General features: G+C 37.1%; 1 protein-coding gene across 1 annotated transcript in view; it reads right to left on the reverse strand.

The window, feature by feature from the left end:
- Nucleotides 1–22625, reverse strand: part of LOC106081277 (protein-glucosylgalactosylhydroxylysine glucosidase) — a 70444-nt gene extending 47819 nt beyond the window's left edge. The window contains exon 1 of the mRNA XM_013243136.2: nucleotides 22576–22625. The gene's annotated coding sequence lies outside the window, so the exon portion shown is untranslated. The remainder of the gene's footprint in view (nucleotides 1–22575) is intronic.
- Nucleotides 22626–24618: the final 1993 nt, after the last annotated feature.

Here is a 24618-nt window from a genome sequence, read left to right on the forward strand (position 1 = left end):
TGCGAGGTGTTATAAACGGAATGACTAGATTAGAATACCCCCAATATCTTTGTGGTCGGTATACAAATCTGTGCAATTTTTTTGAAATTATTTAATTGAAATTATGTCGTTACAAAAACTTTGATTTAAATATCTTTTTTAGAAAATATTTCGTTGAAATTTGTTTTTAGAAAATGTATGTAAATATCCTGCATGGATCCCAAAAATATTTTCTGTCTTTATAAAAATTTTCAATAAAATTTTTTCTTACAGAAAATTGCATTGCAATTTTCTTTGGAAAAAATTCAATTAAAATTTTGTCGTTTGAAAAATTTTATTGAAATTTTGTCTTTAGGAATATTTCATCAAAATATTGTCTTTTGAAAAAATTTTATTGACGCATTGTACTAGGAATAAAATAAATCGTAATTTGCAGATAAAACTCACATCCATTCCCATTAAAATATGCGAGGAGATAATCAGACTTAGGAGTTAGCTATCTTATTTATGTTTGATTGATTAAATATATATAATGAGTTGGTAACTTTTTAGAGCTGTTTATGGATTAAAACCATTTTACGTAAAAACTAGCGTGATTTCATTTTGGTTGGACATATAACTGCCTTGCATGTTAATAAAACTTCACAACAATTCACTTTGGCGTTGTTAGGGCTTTTTTTTAGGCGCTTCTGGATTTTATAAGAATTCTGTTGTTTTTTTTTTTTGTCACATCACATACACAGTGGGAGGTTAACGTGTGTAAGCGACAACCTTTGCTTTCAGTAATGGTCTGTCCCTATACTCAAATTTGAAGCAGTAGCGCTAACAGTGGTAGCTGCTATCGCAGCCTGTCTAAAGTTCATTATTTTAGCCGAAATCAAATTAAAATAGGCTTAGACGTTTTTATGTAGTCTCTGTTGTTTAGTTGTTTTTTTTTGTTGGTCACTTTTTAGCTGCTTCTTCTTCTTCTATGGGAAAAAAGGTTTTTGTTTTTTTGTGTGTTTTTTTTTTTGTTTGTCTTCCAACTAACCAACATTTGCACGCAAATGCGGTGAAAGTTCAACGTTCGTCATTTTGGCTTCTAGGGGCTTGTTTAGATTTCGGATGTCGACATTTTGGAGGTTTTGGTGGGAATTTTTCTAGTCTAGTGGTTCTTTGTTGCATTGGTGCGTTAGTATCATTCCGCTTTATAGGACATTCCTATTAATAATAATGGCTATTGCCATTATCAATGCCACGATAGGGAGGATGACATTCGTTTGTAATTAGAGAAACCACCCATAATGGTAAGAAAATTTCACATTCAAACACCTGAGTGTTGTGTTGTTGTCTAGACATGTGTTTTGCTTGTTTTAAGGGATGATTTGTACCTATGGGAGGGGGTGTTTTCTGTAAAAGGTCATGAAGGAAAAAGGTCAAACAGGAACAGAAGTATTTAATAACCAGGTTAATATGGGATAAACAAAACACTTTTGTAGATATGGCCTATTTAGAGATATAGTGAAATTTCTTTTATGTTCACATCACTTAAATCTATATATGGACAAATGAAGACGATTCATTTAACCATAATCATTTTTACAGATTCACAATCAAGAGAATACATAAATTAAAATGTACGTTATTTACCCGGCATAGACCACAATGTTGAGTCTAAAATAATCGACTTAAAGGTGTACCGAAATTAAGCAAATTTCCGATTTTGTAGTTGAAATCCGGAAGCTCAATTTGGATTTTAGATCCATGCTTTTCTGGGTAAAACTTCTAAGATTTTGTCGTTGGTTACGATTGTGACACCTGCCAATATTCACCAACCCCAATTGACACCATCTGATACTGCACCTTTAAAAACGTTCATGTTGGCCATGTGTCCCAAGAATAAATGTTAATATGTTTGTCGGTATTTTTCAGCTGAGTTTCGGGACATGGAACATTTCATTGGGCCAAAACTGTGTGAGAAGCAAAATTTTAAGAAACACACAATGGGAAAGGCTTGGGGAAAACTGGGAAGATATCTGCTGTTTAAAGAAGGTTAAATATAATTCTATGAGAAATGAAAAAGGTTCTAGGTGATTTTTTTAATTTTTTGTCAAAAAAGTATTTTCATTAAACTTGCTCAAAATTTGTCTTTTTGTTTTGTATAGATGTAGTGTTTTAGTTGTAATTCGATCAACATATGCAATAAAAAAAATTGGAAAAAACACTAGAGTTCTGAGGCGTAAAGTCCGGACCCCCTTATGGCTAAACATGCAGAAGATATTGTGCACCAAAAATATTTGAAACATCCACAAGCTAATTAACCCAAAAATGTGAAAAAGTCGGGCAACATTTATTTTTGTTTTTAAGGTAACTTTTATCTGAAAAATAAGAAATGAAAATTGAACCACAAGTTCCCACGTAAATCCCAAAATACGAAGTCGGTCTAGGCCGCAATTTAAATTGGAAAACATTAACAAATAAAAGTCGAATACCCTAAAAATCAGAAGAGATATTGTACACACATAAAGAGCACACATAAAGATTTGACATCCCGAACAAATTTTCGAAATGCCGAGGTGACCAACTTTAAGAACCTGTCAAGAGGAGCCCTGACATAGGACCTTTTAAACATGATCTCGTTACAACTCTTTAATCATTCTTCCCGTTCTTTTAAGTTTGTTCTTAATTTGTTCAATTCAAACCCACTGTGCAATATAGTTTTTTTTTAAATTCTGGGCGGTGCTTTGCCCACCCACCCGAGGTCTTATGATGGGAGCAATGTCAGGTTTTGGACATATATTGAATGTCATAAAAAACGTCATAGAACAACACTTCCGCCAAATTGTAACGCACTTTATATGCTCAAGAAGAATAATCGGGAGGTCGGTTTATATAGGAGGTGTATCGAAATATGGGTCGATATAACCCATTTATAATCCCAACCGACCTACATTAGAATCAAGTATTTGCGTAAAATTTAAAAATTTCAAGGGCTTAGCTTTACTCCTTCAAAAGACAGACAGACGGACGGAACGACAGACAGACAGACATCCGAAAAATCTATGGTACTATCGATAATTAATTTTTAGTCTAAATATCGACTGGTATTTTTCCGATCAATACTACCGGCAAAGTAATTTTGTTCGCAAAATTTACCAAAAATAAGCGACCCAACACTGAGTCATCCTATTGGGCTAAATTAAAAATATTTACAAGTAAAAAGGCGTTAAGTTCGGCCGGGCCGTACTTTAGATACCCACCACCTCGGGTGGGATATATGTAAACCACCTTTCATCAAAATGCGGTGAAAATTGCATACCTTATGCATAGCAGTTATATCGAAATATGTTCCGATTTTGACCAAATGCTAATAAGTACAAGTCATTGTTCAATTGTATATAACAAAATATTGGTTTTTTTAGTAGCTATATCTAAAAATAAACCGATCTGAACCATGTACGTCACGGATGTCGAAAAGCCTAACATAAGTCATTGTGTCAAATTTCAGTGAAATCGGATTATAAATGCGCCTCTTGGCCCCCAACAAGACTTTAAACCAAGATATCGGTCTATATCGCAGCTATATGCAAATCTTGATCGATCTAGACCAAATTGCAGAAATAATTGGAGGGGCTTAACTTAACTCTCTGTCCGGCAACATAACTCTCTGTTCGGCAACATCGGACAATAAATGCGCCTTTTATGGGGCCAAACAATTAAATCGAGAGATCGGTCTATAAGGCAGTTATATCCAAATCTGGACCGATCTGAGTCAAATTGAAGATGGATGTCGAAGGGCCTAACACAACTCACTGCCCAAATTTCGGCGACATCGGACAATAAATGCGCCTTTTATGACTCCAAAACCTAAAACCGATCGGACAATAAATGTGCCTTTTATACCCCAAAACCTTGAATCGAGAGATCGGTTTATATGGCAGCTATATCCAAATCTGAACCGATCAGGGCCAAATTGAAGAAAAATGTCGAAGGCCCTAACACAACTCACTGTCCCAAATTTCAGCAAAATCGGATAATAAATGTGGCTTTTATGGGCCTAAGACCCTAAATCGGCCGATTGGTCTCTATGGCAGCTATTGGGTTGCCCAAAAAGTAATTGCGGATTTTTTAAAAGAAAGTAAATGCATTTTTAATAAAACTTAAAATGAACTTTAATCAAATATACGTTTTTTTACACTTTTGTTCCAAAGCAAGCTAAAAGTAACAGCTGATAACTGACAGAAGAAAGAATGCAATTACAGAGTCACAAGCTGTGAAAAAATTTGTCAACGCCGACTATATGAAAAATCCGCAATTACTTTTTGGGCAACCCAATATATCCAAATTTGGACTGATGTGATCCAAATTGACGAAGGATGTTGAAGGGTCTAACATAACTCACTGTCCAAAATTTCAGCAAAATCGAATAATAAATTATGGTTTTATGGGCCTAAGACCCCAAATCGGCCGATCGATCTATATGGCAGCTATATCCAAATGTTGACTGATTTGATCCAAATTGACGAAGGATGTCGAAGGGCCTTACACAACTCACTGTCCCAAATTTCAGCAAAATCGGATAATAAATGATGCTTTTATGGGCCCAAGACCTTAAATCGGCCGATTGGTATATATAGGGGCAATATCAAGATATAGTCCGATATAGCCCATTTTCGAACTTAACCTGCTTATGGACAAGAAAAGAATCTGTGCAAATTTTCAGCTCAATATCTTTATTTTTAAAGACTGTAGCGTGACAGACGGTCAAACGGACGGACATGTCTAGATATATATATATTTATAGGGTCGGAAATGGATATTTCGATGTGTTGCAAACGGAATGACAAAATGAATATACCCCCATCCTTCGGTGGTGGGTATAAAAATATCGAATGTTTGGGGGGAAATTTTTACATAGCACAGTACTTACAAATGTCGCTAGCATTAGGAGGGTATAACCACCGCTGAAAATTTTTTCTTGTTCTCGCCAGGACTCAATCCCAGGCATTCAGCGTCATAGGCGGACATGCTAACATCTGCGATACGGTGGTATTCATAAAGCTATAACAGCTACATAGAAATATGGTCCATTCTAAAGCTCAGTACGGATCTCGAGGGCCCTAACACAACTCACTGTGCTAGATTTCAGCGAAATCGAGCAATAAATGCGCTTTCTATGGGCTTAAGACCTTAAATCGGGATATGGGTATATAAGGCAGCTATATAACACACCTAACATAACTCGCAGTGCCAAACTTCAGCGCAATGTTGAGAGGCCTACTACAACTCACCATGTAAACAGTCACACCGTAATCGGCAGACCGTAGATCGTCAGATCGCTCTGTAAGGGGTCTATACCATTTCATTGTTACAGACTGTAGCGTGTTTTCAGGGGCAGACGGATTCGGCTTCGAATTTTACGATGATCAAAAAAATACACACTTTATAAGGTAATTTTTCTACCCAATCAGACCCAATCACAGCCATAGTCAGGGCAAAAAGTGGTCATGTCGAGCAAAAAGAAATGTGATTATTTGAATTTGAAACACTTGGTGTCAGCTGATACCATATCTTTCAATCAATGAGACTAATTTGTTATTATTGCATTTTAATAAAGATAATTTGTAATTTTCCACATTGGTGATTATTGGTAAATTAAATGATTTCATTTAAAAGAAAAACCATTTAAAATGAAATGCTCTTTTAGTTTTCTACAATGTAATGGAAATGTAAAATTAGATTAAAGTGAAATATAAGACCATTTAACAATAATCATGTCATCATTAATATTGGCGTGAATTAAATTATACAAATAAATGTATTATTGCACAGTAGGTGAAGTTTTTCTATGACACCATAAAAGTATTTTTAATTTTTACCGGATTTGTAAGCAGTACAAAGTATTCTACAACTGAATTTGAGACAGCAGACATATCCTCTATAGAGAATTATAGTGCTTTGATTTGTTTCTATAAATTTTCCGAAATTGCTGTGGAAAACAATTTTACACTTGCCGGAGCAAGCCTAGAACAAAGGCTATCTCATTTTCATATTTCAATTAAACATTCAATTCGGTGGTGTTTGTTGTGTCTGTGGGTTTTTTTAACTGTGGCAATTCCCATTGCAGAGACAAGTTCTTCAACGCTTTTCCGCATAGTCATTTCCTAATCGAAAAAGTGAAATTTAATTTCCTTCATCTTAGTGTTTGTCTCATGCAGTAACAGTTCCCTGGGGAATGGAAAAGTTGTGTGTCATGCCACTGCCACCGTTCTGGGTGTAATGTGTGAGAGTATTTGCTGCCGTTATTGTCACCTGAAGTAATGATGAACGGTGTGGCCTATTCCAATTTCTGAGATATGTACAAACAGTTTTAAATTAAATTCACCCATACATACATACAAGTCGAATGGGTATGATGATAGTAACCCGCATTTAGCATTTTCCAAAAGTCTATGTGTAACGAGACAAATGTATAGACAGCTATGTTGGCTTATAGTTAACAAATGCTCAATGCATTTGCAAGGTATAGAAATAGTTGACAGTTCAACTTTATCAAGTTGCTGTTAAAATATGCCACAATCGCCTAGTCACCCAATGAACAATATACGCAGCGGAAGTCTAATCATTCTATGCGAGATGAGGAACTCCTTGTCTTACCTGCGACATTTGTTCATATAAATAAAAAGATCTAATCATAACCTATAAATCGCTTTTGTTCTAAAAAACTAGACTCAAAACTTAATTTAAAGAGAATTTAAAAGATTCTGTTTTATTTGATGAAAAACCATTTCCAAACTGAAACGCTAACAGGCGACATGGGAGTCAATGGGGGACATGTGGAGGCTTTTTATAGAAACGCATTTACTGCATGATATCGTATGCCGGGACTTACGGAGACACCTGAATATTGGAATAATTAGATTGGTTGAAGGCTTATCATTACAGAATTCATGGTAAAGGAAGCCATGAAGAGCTTAAAACCATTTGGGTCACCTGGACCTGGTGGAATATTTCCGGTGTTACTACGGAAGGAGGCCGACTATCTGGCCCCTATTTTCATGCATATGTATACTCCAAAAGCCTGATAGGAGGTAAGGGTGGCATTTATACCCAAGCTCTTACGTTTCTGTAATTGACTATGACAGAATATTTGTTCCACTAGCCGAACGCAGAATAGCGTTCCAAGCGACTTGACCTTCTGCGCTCATTCTAAAATCTCTGACACCAAGTATCGAGATGTCTCCCACCACTTGATCTTCCATCGGTCTTTTGGTCTTCACGGTTTGCGTGTTACCACCGTGTTTGCCTTCAAAAGACTTCTTTGCTAGAGCTTCTTCATCTATTCTGACAACATGGCCTAGCCAACGCAGCAGTTGTATTTTGATGCGCGTAACTATGCTGTCGTCGACATACAGCTCATGGTTTATACGTCGCCTAGAATCTTTCTCTCAAATATCCTTAGCACTGCCTCACAGTGTCTTGTATAGTGTAAAATTCGTCTGTCGAGAGGTGGCCTTGTTTCTAAACTGCTTACTTAGTCCAAAGTAGCATCTGTTTGCCAGTATTATTCTTCGCTTAATCTCAAAACTGGTGTCATTCGTTTCGGTTACGACTGTGCCGAGGTAGATAAAGTTACTGACTGTCTCAAAGTTGTGGTTCCCAACTTTCTCCATTTTCTTTATCTGCTCTGTTGTGCAAGGCTTTTTGGGAGTTGAAATCATCCATCACACGATAGGCTGTCTCCTTGTCTGAAACCTCGTTTGGTATTGAGATTCATTCAGAGAGATTCATTCCCATTCTTACTGAGGAACGCGTATCAGCAAGTGTCATCCTGCAGAGTCTTATTAATTTTGCAGAGATACCAAAATCAGACATGGCTTGAAATACCTTTGAACGAAAAGAAGTAGTCAAGGCGGCTTTGTAGTCAACAAAGAAATGGTAGGTGTTGATTTGTCCTTCTCGGGTCTTAGAATGTAAGAAGGAGATCAACGCCTTCCCTGAATTTGGCTCGATCCGCATCGTTTGGATGTCGGGCCATAGCCGAGTAATTGGGAATGAAAGAGTTGACAATTTGGCAGTGAAAGGGGTTTGCCGTCAATAAACTTGTTTAACCCGAAGCCTTTCGGGGCGACACAGTCCGAGAAACGCAACGTGGTGCAGCGAAACGGTAGGTAGCACTACGAAATTCCTAGAGGGAGATCCGGATAGTGAAAAGACGAGGCTATTATTGAAAGGAAGTAAGAAGGACATTAGTAAAGGTTTCGGTATCATAACGGGACACATAGGATTACGATTTTACTTATGAAAAATCGGTGCGGCATGTGATACCATGATTAGTGCATGCAGGGAAGATGTTGAGACGTTGGGTCATTACCTATATAATTGCCCTATGTCATTGCATTAAGGATTTTATAAGTAGTGCGGAATTCCTAACATAGAAATTACTTTTTAGTATTAAGAATGCACAAGCCGATTACAGGCTTAGGTGTATTTCCATAGTGGCATGGGGCGGATTAATATCCGCACTCTCTTTTCAATCTTACCTAACCTATGTAAATTTACCCATGACCATTCCATTAAGCAACGGGGGCAAACTTCTAATATATCAATGAGTGCTTTTCGATTCAAGTATAAGCGAAATGATAAGAAACCTCCTTTTTATAGCCTAGTCCGGCTATAAACCTCTTTGGACCTCTTTGAGAAGAAGTTTTAACATGGCTCTATGCATGGCATAGAACTTAACAAATGTCGCCAGCGGTGGAAAACCACCACTGAAAAATCGTTTTCTGATGTTCTTGCTCAGATTTGGACCCAGGCGTTCAGCATAATATGCGGACATGCTGATCTGTGCGCTATGGCGGTCTCTTCAATAGATATAAACCCATAAACATCAATCCCCCGAGAAGAGTCAATCAGACCCCAAGAAGAGTCAATCATCATCTGATTCTACTTCTTCAAACCTATCCAAATAAAAATAGAGGTAATGAATGTACATTGTTAGGGGAATCAATCCATGGTGGCGGGAACCAAGGTTACCTTTTAGTTTTTTTTTTGCAATGTGCAAAAAGGGTAATTTTTTGAAAGAAGGGTCAAAGCCTTCTTTAGTTTAATCATCTTATTTGACCCATCTATTGTATTATGAAGTTGGGAGGCCATGGTAACTCAGAGATTAGCATCTCTGCCTTTGACACGGAACGCTTGAGTTCAAATCCTGGCAAGAACATCAAATAAGTTTTCAGCGGTGGTTATCCCCTTCTAGTGCCGGCTACTCAAGTGAGTTATTTAACTTAGTTTACATGCCGTGTAAACTTCTCTACTAAGTGGTGTCATTGATATGACAGAAGTATTCTCGCAGTTTCTTAATTGAAATTGCCGTTCTTTAGATAAAATACGGAAAACTCTTTAACTATTAATATTTCTTGGTTCTGAATCAAGTGTGACATCTGATTCATAGCCTGTTTCCAATAATTCCTGCAGATCATCGTTCCGGACAATCATCGTTAAGCTCTCTTTAGTTTTCCCCTCTATAAAATCAGCTGAAATCGATAAAATTGCGAACGAAGCGAATACAAACATGTTAATAGATTTGACGGTGAAACGTCATAGACACCACTACATCGTTACATGGAACAAGGAGCTATAAACAAAGAAAAACTGAATCAATAATTAAAACAAGTAAAAGCGAGCTTCCAGGGGCTTGAGATTTCAAATCATCGATTGATGGAAGTCGTAACGGAACACTATGGTTAATATTTGCAGCTTCTAGGATCTCAAGAAGTCAAGTCGAAGACCACTTTATATGTAAGCTATATCCAAATCTTAACCGATGTGGCCCATTTGTAATCTCTAACGACTATACTTGTCACAATTATTGGAAGTCATAACAGAACCCTACGTGCAAAATGTCAGCTCAATCGGATAACAACTGCGGCTTTTAGGGGCTCAAGATGTTAAATCGGAAGATCGGTTTATATGGGAGCGATATCAGGTTATAGACCGATTTAGACCAAACTTTTTGACACGATTGTGGTGCATTATGTGCAAAATTATAGCGCAATCGGTTATAATTGAAGCTTCTAGGAGCTCAAGAAGTCAAGTCGAAGGACCACTTTATATGGGAGCTATATCCAAATCAGAACTGATATGATAGTCGATGTCCGTCCGTCTGTGGTAATCACGATAGCGGTCGAACGCGTAAAGCTAGCTGCACGCAAATTTGCATATATACTTATTTTTGATGAAGTGATTACCACAGACGGACGGACATCGACTTAGAATGTAGAGACGATCAAGATCACAATGGTAACGCTGGAACTCATTACATTTTCATGTTAGTTGTTTTTCTACATTGGGCAAACATGTTTCTTATATATTTCAAATCTTTGATCTGGACTATATATAAAACTGTACGAAAAAATATTTCGTTAGCACTTCTTCATCATGAAATAGCAACAAGCATTTGGATTGTCGCCGGTACCACCATACTGTTGCATACAATTGTGTTCTTTTTAACATAGGCAGGTTATGGGGTGCTAGGATGCACTAATCATGAGCAGACTGATAGACCATTATATTCCTTTATACCGCTTATATTTGTTGTGTTTTAATTTTTTTTTAATTTGCATCATCATGGTACACATGTGTGGGGTGTTTCATCATTTCCCCCTGTTGTTGTTGCCGTTTTGTTATTTTTTCAGAGTTTTGTGAATAATTCTATGGGCTACGGACTTTTGGCTCCTTGCGATTGCGTTGTCGTTGTTTTTAATTGTTTCACCAAAACAAACGGACGGACGGACAAAAACTCTTGAATTTATCAGTCGTTGTTGTTTTGAAACCATTACCATTTTCCTGCTTTTTCCACGGTTCGTTGGTTGCAAACACGTGAAAATGTTGTGTATTTGGTAAGGGGCAGCCAACACCACCAACACTGCCACCACCACACCATCAGCAAAACCAACACTTTAACTTAATGATAATTATCATTAAAATAGTAACAACAAAAAAAGGAAAAAAAAACTCAAAGCACTAAGTATGAGTAGAAAATGCCACCGATACAGTTTATGAAGTAACCAACCAACCATCCCAGGCTTTCTTCCCCTTCTCCATGTTGTTCACAATCCATAGGTGTAGTTACAGGCACCTAAAATTTTTTTATTCATAACAAAAAGAGTGGGGTGGGAACCAGCAAACTTCCCCCTTTTACCCTATTGGCTCACTAACTGCTGCTCGCCCGCCTGCCTATTTAGTATTTCCCTTTGTCATAATGATGACACGCAACAGTTTTTTTAGTTATTTTCATATGAAATTTATTTTTAACGAGTCTCGAGGAGATTCTTCTTTGTGCGACATGTTCAGCTTGTCTTTCCATTGCGATTCAAAGATGTATAAGCGCAAACAAAAAAGTGTTGGGGTCCAGCCATCAAATTTTGGCCAAGAAGACTTTCATAGGGAATCAAGGAGTTTTAATTTGAATGATCGTCTTGTGAAAATGCCGTCCCTTTGCTTTGAAAATCTTTTCGTCCATAAACGTTAAATTCCTTATTAGCGTTTTAGCTCCCGTCTATCAGTCTATCATTAATCGAAATTCTGTTTTACTTCCTAAATTATATTCGAAGACTGTGAGCTGTTTGAAGGCTGTGAGCTTCTTCAGAAAAGAATTATCCCATTGCCATGAATTTTGTCATAAAAATGTTTTAATTCTAACTAAAAAACACGCTGCCTCTACGGAGACGTGTCCTTCCAAACTCAAAAATTTCCGTTAAAGACTCACTGTGGTTGTTTTAAAAGCCCAATGAACTATTATCAAGTTAATTTTCGTCTTTGAACGCAGTTTTCTTAATGGATTTGCACTAAGAACAAAATGTGTATCAGAACTTTAAAAATTATGATTTGGTTAAAGATGAAAGAGAAACGGAAACAGGAAGTGTGGCAACAGCAGACCAGCAACATGTAACAACAACATCGTAACAACGACAAAGACAACAATGACATGTTCACTTACATGCTTAGCTCAATTAAAGTGGACGGACTGAGTGTTCTGGTCATGTTTTACATGGAGCGAAGCAAAAGCAAAAAAAAAAAAAATCACAACGATTTGATCAAAAACAAAATGAAAAGGCAAAAAACACATAAAATATCATTGCCAATTGAGAGCGAGAGAAAGACTGAGAATAACAGCGAGAGTCGTCGGTTTGCAGCAAATGGCAGCCAGTGTTGCCAGAACATAGAACACCAATCGGCAAATGCCGAATGATGGCCTCATATGGGACAGTACTGACAATCTGACAAAGGTTGGAAATGGCTACTTCGATGTGTTGCAAACGGAATGAAAAAATAAACACGGGCGGTTGCGAGTGTAAATTGGCCCATTTTAGTTTATTGACGGAAGATCTTATTCTGAACTGATTTTTATGGACTACGGCATAGGAATTCAGAAGGGCAATAAAAAAATCCGAACCAATTTTCGAGAAAATACGTGTATAATTTTTGTAATTTCCGCTCTATAAGTGCTAATCGAGCGATGAGTTTATTTGGAAGATACATATACCTTAATCTGAACCGAATTTCATAAAATGGTCTAGAAATATCTTCAGTTATAAGAGAGAGCTTATAAATTTTGTAAGGATCGGAAAAATATTACCACAAATTACAAACATATATTTGGGGGCTATATCTAAATGTGACCCGATTTCTTCCAATATCGATAGGCTTCGTCTCTAACCCAAAAAAGAGGAATATCGAATAAGAAAGTTATTCTGAGTCGATCGGTACACAGAAACAATATTGATATAAATTTGACCAATTAAACATGGTATTGATTTATAAAAATATTTTTAACACAGTTATTAATTGCTTTGATAATTGTTGACATTGAAATTCTATTTACCATTGAATTATGACATGTGATTGGTTGAAATACTAATGTTTAACAAATTTTTAATTGCACTAATTAAAATTGTTATTTAATAACGTAAATGGTATGTATCTGTTTCTACAAAAAGCAAGATGGTATTCTGTACTCTTTCACACACATATAATGCGAATAGCAGTGGAAATGTATATTTCTTGTTTCTCTCCCATACAATCATACTTTGTGCATTCCTCATTTGATTCCAAAGAAGACAACAATTAGCATGGTTAGACGAAAATAAATTTGGCAAAACAAAACAAACATCTAGAAAGTAAAAAATATTTTTACAACTTCATAAAATTCAATAAATTTTAAATAAAATAATGTTCTTATAGTGAATTGGAAGAATCCAAAACAGAGAACCTAAATTCATATATGGACGAATTATACATGCGAAACGCACCTGAAAATGGAAAACGCGATAGAAATTATGTAAGGTATGTATTTATGTACATTAATGTTGCCCCATTGTATTGGAATATTTAATTATCCATGTATAAGTTAGGCATATTAATATTGACCAACAGAAACATATATTCCTGAATACTTCCATATATTATAAACGAAATGTTAAGGTGGAATTTATTACAATTTTTTTCTCAATGTAAAAATATTTTTTTCTTTATAGATTTTACAGAGATGGCAATGACGATGGAAATATCAATTATTTATTTTAATTAGGTCAATTAAACGTGTTTTTTGAAAGAATAAAGAATTTTCCAATAAATTGGCCTATTGAGTTGACAACCACTTTAATTGAATTATTCAGCTTGTCATAAATGGATATTGCAAAATTGTTTATTGATAATAGAAATTTGTTATAGTACCGATTTCATAAAAAATTTTTAATTGAATCTACAAATTTCGTAATTGAATCAAAAATTTTATTTTTTCTGTGTACACTTATCAATGGATGTTCCTTCTTGATCTTGCTAACAAATATGGTAAGTTGTAATACCTTGTACCATAGTAATGGTGTAGTGTATAATGAGTGTAGAACATGTAGAATTATGGGGCGGACGACGAGATGTATAACCATTTCCTATGGAAATGCCCGGTTTTCGAGGTTAACAAATTTTCTCACTTGATTGTAAATATGGTTCCCAACTTGAATCAACTCAGGTATTACGTGAAGACCACAGAACTACGATAAAGTTTACGTGGTTACTTCTTATTAGAGAGAGCGAACAACAAATAGAATTGGGTACAAATAGATTTGAACTATCCTAATGGGTCAGTGAAGAAGATGTAAAAGTTAATTATTATTAAGGATTATGAGTATTAAATCAATTCTGCGGAATATTTATGCATTCTCTTCGTCATCATTTTTATACCCGCCACCAAAGGATGGGGGTATATTCATTTTGTCATTCCGTTTGCAACACATCGAAAGTATATATATTCTTGATCAGCGTAAAAATCTAAGACGATCTAGACATGTCCGTCCGTCGTCTGTTGAAATCACGTCTTTAAAAATAGAGATATTGAGCTGAAACTTTGCACAGATTTTTTTTTGTTCGAAGTTCGAAGGTGGGCTATATCTTGATATAGCCCATATATAGATCGATCGGCTGATTTAGGGTCTTAGGCCCATAAAAACCACATTTATTATCCGATTTCGCTATAATTTGGGACAGTGAGTTGGGTTAGGCCCTTCGACATCCTACTTCAATTTGGCCCAGATCGGTCTTAGGCCCATAAAAGCCACATTTATTATAAGATTTTCTGAAATTTGGTACAGTGAGTTGTGAGTTTTGTTAGGCCCTTCGACATTTTTCTTCAATTTGGTCCTGATCGGTTCAGATTTGGATATAGCTGCCATATAGACAGATCTCTCGATTTAAGGTCTTGCGCCCATAAAAGGCGTTTTTTTTTTTGTCCGATGTCTGCGAAATTTGGGACCGTGAGTTAAGTTAAGCTCCTTGACATACTTCTACAATATGGCACTTTGGCAGTTTTGGTCGATCTCTCGGTTCATAAAAGGCTCATTTTTCATCCGATATGCCATCCTTCTCTATGCCATCCTTCTTCAATTTGACCCAGATCAGTTCAGATTTGAATATAGCTGCCATATAGACTGATATCTCGATTTAAAGTCTTGGCCCAATAAAAGGCGCATTGATAATCCGATTTCACTGAAATTTGACACAGTGACTTATGTTAGGCTCTTCGACACCCGTGTCGTATATGGTTCAGATGGGTTTATTTTAAGATATAGCTACTAAAAAGACCAATATTTTGTTTTACACAATTGAACAATGACTTGTACTTATTAGTATTTGATCCAAATCTGCTATGGGATATCCGAGGTGGTGGGTGGGTATCCAAAGTTCGGCCTGGCCGAACTTAACGCCTTTTTATTTATTCATAGGGTGTGGACTGTTGCTGGGTCGAAAAGTCGAACTCAGTACTTGTCTTCATAACGCTAGGTCTAATGTGTATACTAATGTTTACGAAAAAATTTTTGTAAAAGTCCTTTTGTTTCTGGGTTTTCCCATATTGATAAATCTTGAATTACAATCGTTTTTTCTATATACTCAGTTTAAGTTATAACCATAGACTGAAATATAAAGGAATTAATAAAGTTTATTCCATTAAAAATACTAAATTGAAAAATGAATCTGAACTGATTTTACCATGCACCGTTATTTGAAACTTCCCAGCATATCCGACTTAATGGGCAACTCGGATAGGGATACAGATAGCGGTTACCTTACGCTCTCTGCCTCACTTTCGCTCTCTTGCTCTAGATGTTTTCAACAATGCACCTGTACTGTGAAACGAAGTGAGCGTCATGCTTAGTTGGAACTGAGTATTTTTATTTTTGGTCTTTTTTACACTTCACTTAGGCTTTGAGATAGAACGAGTACACACTATAGAACTGGGATCCATACTCACACATGCACGCCACAGGTGAGTGTAGCAGAGCAGAGCAGAGTTGAGCCCTCTTTTTGGCCAATGGTGAAAAAAAGGTTGCTTCCAACTGGGATCACTCTCCGGTAAAAGGTTACAAAACCCAAATGCCAACCATGCTGGGGGACAAGTCATCGTACGAACATTAAACGTGTTGGATGTACGTATCTCCCTCCGCACGGTCTGACTTCAATGAAGATAATATTTTAAAAGAAAATCAGAAGAAAAAGCATTAAGCGCCAAAAAGTGATCACTAAGAACCTGAACTAGAAACATAATAAACTGAAATAAAGAAAAAATAGCAAAAGAGTGGTGTGAATGAAAACTGAAAACTTGTGACTTAAGTATTTTCTTAGTGCGATGTGTGTACGTTGTCAGTCAAAGTCAAGTCATAAACATTTGGTGAGAGCGAACCCTCGACAGTCAGCCAACAACAGTTGTTGGTGAGGTGGTGCTCCGCTTTTGCTATGGCTGTGGCTGTTGTGCCAGCCGCTGGTAGCTTGCCTTTACATTTACCTGTCGTGTTGGCCACATGCGAAACGATCGATTTAGTTTACAAGCAACCAGTGAACAGAGAGGTTGCTGGTCGGTCTTCGTCGTTTCTTGTGGGGCGAACCAAGTGCCTTAATAACATTTGAATGAAGTGTTTGTTAAATCAAGTCTCACTCTCGTCGAAAGTTGAAATAGAAAACAAAAACAGCAGAACCAGCACATATCAGCCAGAATATGACAGACCCACCGCAAGCAAACCCAAGAAGAGCAGCAACAACAACCACAATATCAACAGGGCATGTTCAGATAAAAATTAACACCGAATATAAATCAAAAAAGTCAAGAACCCGTAACAAAGGCAATGGAGATGGGGCTTCCCCTTTTCACCCGGCCATTCAGTTAGCGAGTCGATTGTTTTTTTGTATTCTTGCCCGCCAGGCAATTATAACGTGTCAATGAGATTGTCGAATTGCTGTTAACAGCCATCGCCGATTGCATGCCGAGGAAGAGCGAGGAAATAACTACAACCACCGACTTTTTGCCCCCTGAGGCCGACCAGAATGGGGACTCATACGTACGTCTGGAGTTAACACTCAGGTGCAAATTGTCTGCTTTCAGACAATAATTTTTGATGGACCAAACAAGCTTTGTCACAATTATTGTGCTTGCGTTTGCTCGAGAACAGCTGACGTGTTGAGTGATTATCGTAAAATCTGTGCTGACGTTGTCATCATCACTTTTGAAAGGGAGCGATGACGCTATGCTGTCAGACAGGAGAATCCTTAAAACCGTTGAACAGCAGAAAGACTAAATTGTGAAAAGTGATCCTGCTTCTCTTAAACATCACGAACGATATCATATTGAAAGCCATCGTGAGGCAAGAATGGCAAAATTCTTACATCCAGAAGTTTGAAGTCAATTCAGTGAAATTCATGAAGCTAATCAAAATTTCAAAAAATATATTGAAATTGGTTAAGGTTTCAATAATTTAAAGGAAGTTTCGGAAAGGAGAACATAATTTGGCTCTGGACTTTGAAGGTAAGTTTCAAATATTTGTCTCTTTTAAGATCTCTTTTTTTTTGACAATTGCCTACCCAAATTAAGTGCTTGCCATTAAAACCGAACTGCTTCCATTGTTCAAATTATTGTGTTCTCCAAACACATACTCACACACACACACAGAAGCACTTTTTACCATTCATCAATGGCTTAGGCCTTTTATACCATTCTCCATCCTGGCTTACGACCTGTATGGTCTGTATCGGTCTTTGAATTTTCATTTGCGTGGTGTTTTGGTCTTTTTTGGGGGTTTTGTCTGTCCGTCCGTCAATATTAGTTTTTTTGCAGCATCATTAAAAATAATTTGTCGACTACAAAATATGATCAATTTTGTGGGGATAAACATCTCACATGGCGAAAGAAAGAAACCAAATTCTGTTGGCCAAGACCAAACCAAAACGATTAAATATGAACCGTTCTTTCTTTGGATGGCTGCGATTACGGATGGAATTTGTCTGGGTTTTTTTTTGTTTTCGTTCCTTTTTACCTTTTGGAGTTCGAACCCAACATGGCCTGACCTCTAATTATGGCAAATGCTGTTTAGGCTTCAATCCATTTCACATTTCGGGGTGTTTTTGTTTAAGTGACATCATTAACATCAAATTTTAAGTGGAGTTACTTTTTGTTTTGGAGCAGACCTATGATAAATGGTCTCTCTGAGCTGTGCAACACCAACAGCAACAATAAGTACAACAACAAAATGAAGCCAAATATTCAAATACTAAATTTGGTTTTCGTTTTGCTATTTAAAGGCCAAGTAAGAAATGTTTACGGGCCGCTCCAGCGGCTCCAAAAAAAAAAAAATACAACCATTCGAATAATAAAACAACACAAATCCATTTTGGTGGTACTTCAAGACGCCTCTCAAAAGTCAGCTAAAACTCTGATGCTGGAAATTTACTTTCGAAAAAGATGAGAAGACAATTACCTTCCCGCCATATACCCCCAGACTATGGTTGGGTAAAGGGTAAGGTATCAATTACAAAATTCCTACCAGAACTGGTTTGATGGCGTACTGGAGAGTTTTAAGGTGGAACAGAGCCATGCTTCCTAAGTAATTCGTTTGTGCAACCGAAAAAGCTGTCATTTAGGGCATAACACAAGGATGATCCCATAGAGTTAAGAAATGCTTGGTGGTAAGAGGAGGAGGGTGTTTGGGCTTGCTTCCAAGGCGGTGTGGTAAAATAATCCAAATGCTGTTATGATTTTGCTTCCTTAAAAAAATATGAAAAGAATAAATCTTCCCACACCGCTTATGATTTAACAACGTTAAGTTTGATTATTTTTATATGACTAATCATTGTTGATCCAAACAACAATTATATTGGCAATAAGTCGATTTTTTTTCATAAACAAACTAAAGTTTCTCTCTAACCTCTCCGAACGATTATGTCAAATCAGGAGATCGTTTTATGTTGGAGCTGTAAACATTGTCAAATTTGGCTCAATTACATCAGACCTATGTATATCCGAAGAAAGTATTTGAGCAAAATTTTTTGTGACAGAAATGCTGGTTTCGGAGGCCGAATATAAATGGTCTAGATGGAATTTGGATAGATTTCTGAGTAGAATATAGATTTCAATATGCCCCTTAACTAATGGGGAAAATATATAAAAACACTACCTTTATTATTAAAGAGGTAAGGTTACCTTGGTACATAAGTTATCATGGGGATTAATTCCACATTCCAGGTTGGATTCTTGAGGCCTTTGATGTCTTAGGTTAGGTTAAATCCGATTCCAGAGTCGAAATTTGGGTACCTTAAATGATACGTTTTTATACCTACCACTATGCTACGCCTTTCCAATGTTGGTGGGTTTTTATAACCGTCATTTCGTTTGTAACACCCCGACATATTACTTGTATATATTTTTGATCGTCTCAACATTCGATCTAGCCATGCCGCTTCAGCAGGCTGTCGAAATAACGACAGCGTCGAGATTTCAAAGTCGACTTTCGGCTGTTTGATTAATCGATTTTTCTGTAAAAAATGCCAAAGTCGAAGTCGACTTTGGTGTTCAATAACCGACTTTTACTTGGCACGTTAAAAGACAAATAATCCATTCGTTGAAAATCTACTTTTACTTCCAAAATCGCACGCAGTTGAATAATTTTTACACAATGAATGGTGGCGGGAAAACCAAACGTGGCACAGTGGGATAAAATCGAGAACATCTAATAATAAATATGCCATTTGAGAAATGGTTAGGTTTCAAGGGCCTGGTGGTCTGGGCGCCTCTTGGCTGGGCGCTAAAGTTGGTCAACTCCAGCAAAATCTTAATTTTTGGTCCCATTTTAAGAACTCTTTTTTTTTTGCTGGATCGGTCAAAATTTATTTTTGGTTTTTAAAGACACTTTTATCTCTAAAATTCGAAAAAGATTATTAAGATATCTTTATTAGTCTTTTTATAGGGATTTTTGAGCACAATCAAGGAAAATATTTTGAAATTCGGAACATAAATGAAGATATGACAGTCCTAACAATTTTTCGAAATGGTAGGGTGATCAATTTCAAGAAGTTATCTCTATCCGCTTTTAAATTTCATATTTTTTACTAGTTTTTTCGATTCTATTTCATTGTGCGGAACAATTACCTAAAATTCCTGAATTCGCCGATTTTGCTAAAATTTTGGATTTGCACAGAATATCTAAAATATTTGAGGTGGATGGTGCATATTGGAATATAAATGTATTTTACTGCTATATCGGAAGGTTTCTCGATAGAATTTCGTAAAAGAAAAAGGTTAATTTTATTGACTTTGATCCATATAAACCGATCTCACTATATAAGGAGTAAGGCCCATAAAAGGCGCATTAATTTCCGAATTTCGTATTCTTTGATCGATTTCGCTGAAATTTAGCACACTAAGTTGTTAGGACCCTCAAAATTCGTGCCAAATAATGGACCATATCGTTGGATATAGCTGACATATTGACCGATTTTGCGATTTAGGGCCTCAGGCCTATAAGATCCGGATTATTAATTGATTTTACTGATATTTGGTAAGGTGAGGTGTAGTAGACCCCTATACATTTTTTCAAATATTGTGCTGATCAGACCATATTTTGATATATCCGATTTTTCAATTGACGGGTTTGACCGATATAACCATTTACAGCCGAAATTAGCTGAAGGTTGGAGCAGTGAGTGTTAGACCCATATAAGGCCCATTTATAGCCAAACTTCGCTGAAATTTGAAATAGTAAGTTGAGTTAGACCATTCGATATTCGTGCGGAGATTGTTCCCGGTAGTTTAGACCTAAGAGCTCGGTCTTTGAATCTAGAATGCCAATTCCCAGATCCCTTCTCTATCTCTCCAGTTTTGAGACATCTGTGTAGGAACATTTAAATGATAGAATTTGTCCTACGGCTATTCCCATTCATTCCTTCATCCAAGGTATTTTCAATAGCAGTCAATCATCTTCTTAAGTAATCGGTCCCAAACTTCCGTTCTGACATCTTAGTCTTCTATCGTCACTTCGATTACCCGATGATAGTGCGATTTAGCTCTATCTTCAATCGTCCAGAGTATTGTATATTAACGAAGAAGTCCGCCACATAATTATCCTAATGTCTATGGGCTCGACGTTCGAAAGCGCCTATATAGTATAGTAATTGTTGAAATATTCCTCAGAATCGTCAGTGGACCACCTTTTGAGTCTTCTTTGCATGCACCTGAATGTGTTACTTCAGTTTTTTTGTCCAAGATAACCCCTAGGTACTCAACTCTGGCGGATATTACTATCATCCTGTTTAGGAAGCTTGGCTGCTTGTGTTGACCCATCTTTGTCTCCCAAGGAAACAGGCAGATCTTCATGTTCTTAGGACAAACGTTGAAACGTTGGGTGTTATTGATGCACATAGTTGCGCCGTTGTATCCGCCTTTATTTTTGGAGGCATGGGCTAAGGAGATTTATTTGGCATAAAGAAATTTTCCCTTTGCACTCAAATGGGATGTTCGCTGGAATTTAGGGATTATGTCCGATTAACTCAGCATATGTGATAAAAATAAAAATGAAAAGTAAGACTTGAGTGGTTTAAAAAATAAAAATTGGGAGGTGTATTTTAAAGTACTACTGGATATGGACTGTACAGTCCCATGATTTTCATTGTCCTACCAATTCTGTTCTTATTCACTGGCCTAGAAACGACGAAGCTTAGTAGTTACGATTTCTTCTTATTTCATTAACAACAGCCTTGGCAGTAGGCTTAAGCAAAATGAAATACCTCGTTAACTTAGACATTGGATTAATTATTTGAACATGTTATAATCCTAGAAGCCAAGTACTTACTTACAGATTTATTTGGATGTTCATTTGTGACAAAAAAGTTAAAAGTATAATAAAAGCCTTTACATTTTTGTCTTTCTCAAATTAGTAATTAAATCTATTTTCGGTTATGGGGGAGAAATTAAAACCCTTGTTCTGGTTGTTCTTCGTTTTAGTATGCGAACCAACAGTCATTGTTCCTCATTACCTATGAGCATTTTCTCTTTAACTGTCCTGAATGCTGGATGCAATGAAAGGTGTTTTATTGGTTACATTTTATTTGTATTGCAAAACAAGACCTTTAAAACATCTCTCTATATCTCGATAGAGTGACTATATGAAAGTTAGATATCTAACAAACCACAATTCCGAAATTGTTATCCGATTCTTTTTGGTAATGTTACTAAGCCGCAAAAATAACTGGAGTTAACTTTATACTTAGTGAACGCGCTCTGATTTTCCCAAATCTATGGCCAGCCATAAATGAGACAGACGTTTAATTTCAAGGTCTAGTTATTTGTGTTTTTTTTTCTTTGGCTATTTTGACGAAATATGTTGTGAACACATGGCGCCCCATTCCCCTTTGCCAACTCGCATGGGGTCGGCCATTGAACAATTTATTGATTGGATAAACTGGCCGATCAGTCCGTTCCTTGGCGTTCCATAGTCCATTGCATAAGCATGTCTAATTGCATTAATAGCACGCCTAGATAATTTTGCTCAGCGTTAACAGAATTTAAGCGGCAAAAAACAAAATCACACGAATCGCCAAGGAATGAAAAGCTCTCAAGAGTCATTCGCTGCAATGCCATGCACCAAAGTGCACCAAACTGCGGCAAGTGTTGCCGTGTGAATTTTTATTGGCCACAAGACACAACTGGGAAAACTGTTGCAGTTGTTGCAATAAAAACAAACAAACAAAACGAAAACAAAAAACAGGCAAGAACAGAAAAAATTCTAAAACCTTAATTACCTTCGAGGAGTGGAATGATGTGGATGCAGTCGTTCTGTGTTTGTTTTCAGTCAGCTTTTCTGTTTTTGCTCCTCCGCTGCAGTTTGCCAGAATGTCTTCGGTTGGTATTGTAAACTGCAGGCAATTGCTTGCATTTGGTAATTTCCCAACTATTTGCTTAAGGTTCTCAGGCTTTGTCTTAGGCCACTCTTCGCACCGGGCAATTCTTCCCCTCTCTTTTCTCTCTGTGGTTTTTATTGAGCACCGGACAGTAGTAACCAACAAGTGACTTTGGTTTATTGCTGCCTCAGCAGTACCGCCGCATCAGAAGCTGCTAAAGTGGCTTGTGAGTTCTTGGAAACGGAAACCACCGAATGTTGTCTGTGTCGACTGGAGTATTTTGATAGCATTTTTTGACAACAACCAACCAAGAAGCAATGGCTGGCAGCAGTGGTTGCAACGACAATCCAAACATTGCAACATAGAATTTGAAGAAGATTCCAAGGAAATTGTAAATTAGCTCTGGGGTCGCTTGTTAGAGCGTTCTGTGCGAACTTGTACCCAGCAGCTTGTCGCAACTGGAAAGAGTAGGACCAGAAAGGCGTTTAGAGGCAGGCAGCTCAAAGTTTTCTTTTATTCTCATTCTCATTTGCTTTTGACATTGCAGCAGATATTTCCATTCCCCTAGAATGCGCTTTCAGTTGTACGCTGGCAATTTATGTACCTGTAGAGCTGCGTAGATCATAGTTATCTGTCATCATTTGGTTGCATGTATGGATGCATTTATGTTAGTCTGTGTGTGTGTGCGTTTGTGCCAACTCTTGTGACAATGCGTATAAATCGCTGGCGAATTCAATGCGCGGCGCATGCCATTTATGGCCATATTCATTCATTCATTCGTACTGCCTTTCACAAATTCATTCATGATCCTTTGGCGTTTCTTTTGCGCCTTTAGAAAACAAAGAAAAAAAGGAAATGTCACAGTTGTATGGCTGATAGGAATACATCGCCACTGATCGCACTGCGTTGCTCATCTTCCATTTGCCTGTGTAGCAACAGCACTAGCAACATCTGTCCAAATGCGATGGCCGACTATAGTATCTACTTTGCCTTTACGCAAAGAACTCAACGCGAACATGACATACGCATGTGTCAGGTTACGACCAAAGCTGACCAAACTCATTACAAATGCGAACATTTAAAAATCATTAAACAGCGCCCAACTGGCTTAGCTCTTGGGTTTTAGCTGCAGCATCAGCAACTAAACCACACAAAGACGACAGCAGGAGCAGCAGCAGCCATGGAAACAAAAGACATGAGTCCGAGCAGCACAAAGTACACCTGTGCAAAATACTTGGGCGAAAGAGGTTGCCACAATTTCTGCTGCCTGGCACACAATGAACAGTGGTTGCAAAGATCTTTCTTGAAAGAGAATGGTAAACTGTTGGCAGCAACTAGAGGTTATGGAGTAGACAATTTGAAATGCTGTGGGAGGGGCTAATTAAGGAATATTAAACGACCAGTACCGCAATTCTGTAACTTATAAGGAAAATCGTTTAGTTATTAAATAATTAATAATTTTTCTCATAGCCTAAAATTCTTCCTATTAACCTAAAAACACCACAAACCTAAACAGGATTATTAGATTATTTATTGTAGTTAAATTTGTCAATAAATAATCGTTTGCTCTTACGATTATGTAATTCTTTAAATCCTAGGTTACAGAAATCGTTTTTTCCCTTTGGCAACTCTACCCAAAAACGCAAACAAAAGCAAAGAGGAATAGAGGAAATAAAAATTTTTCATAGCGTGAAATTCATATTATTATACCCTCCACCATAGGATGGGGGTATACTAATTTCGTCATTCTGTTTGTATCTCTCGAAATATTCCTCTGTGACACCATAAAGTATATATATTCTTGATCGTCATGACATTTTAAGTCGGTCAGTCCGTCTGTCTGTCAAAAGCTGGCTAACTTTCGAAGAAGTAAAGCTAGCCGCTCGAAGTTTTGCACGAATACTTCTTATTAGTGTTGGTGTTGGGTTTGTAAATGGGCTTTAT

Source organism: Stomoxys calcitrans, chromosome 3 (assembly GCF_963082655.1).
Source record: "Stomoxys calcitrans chromosome 3, idStoCalc2.1, whole genome shotgun sequence".
Classification (NCBI taxonomy): Eukaryota; Metazoa; Arthropoda; class Insecta; order Diptera; family Muscidae; genus Stomoxys; species Stomoxys calcitrans.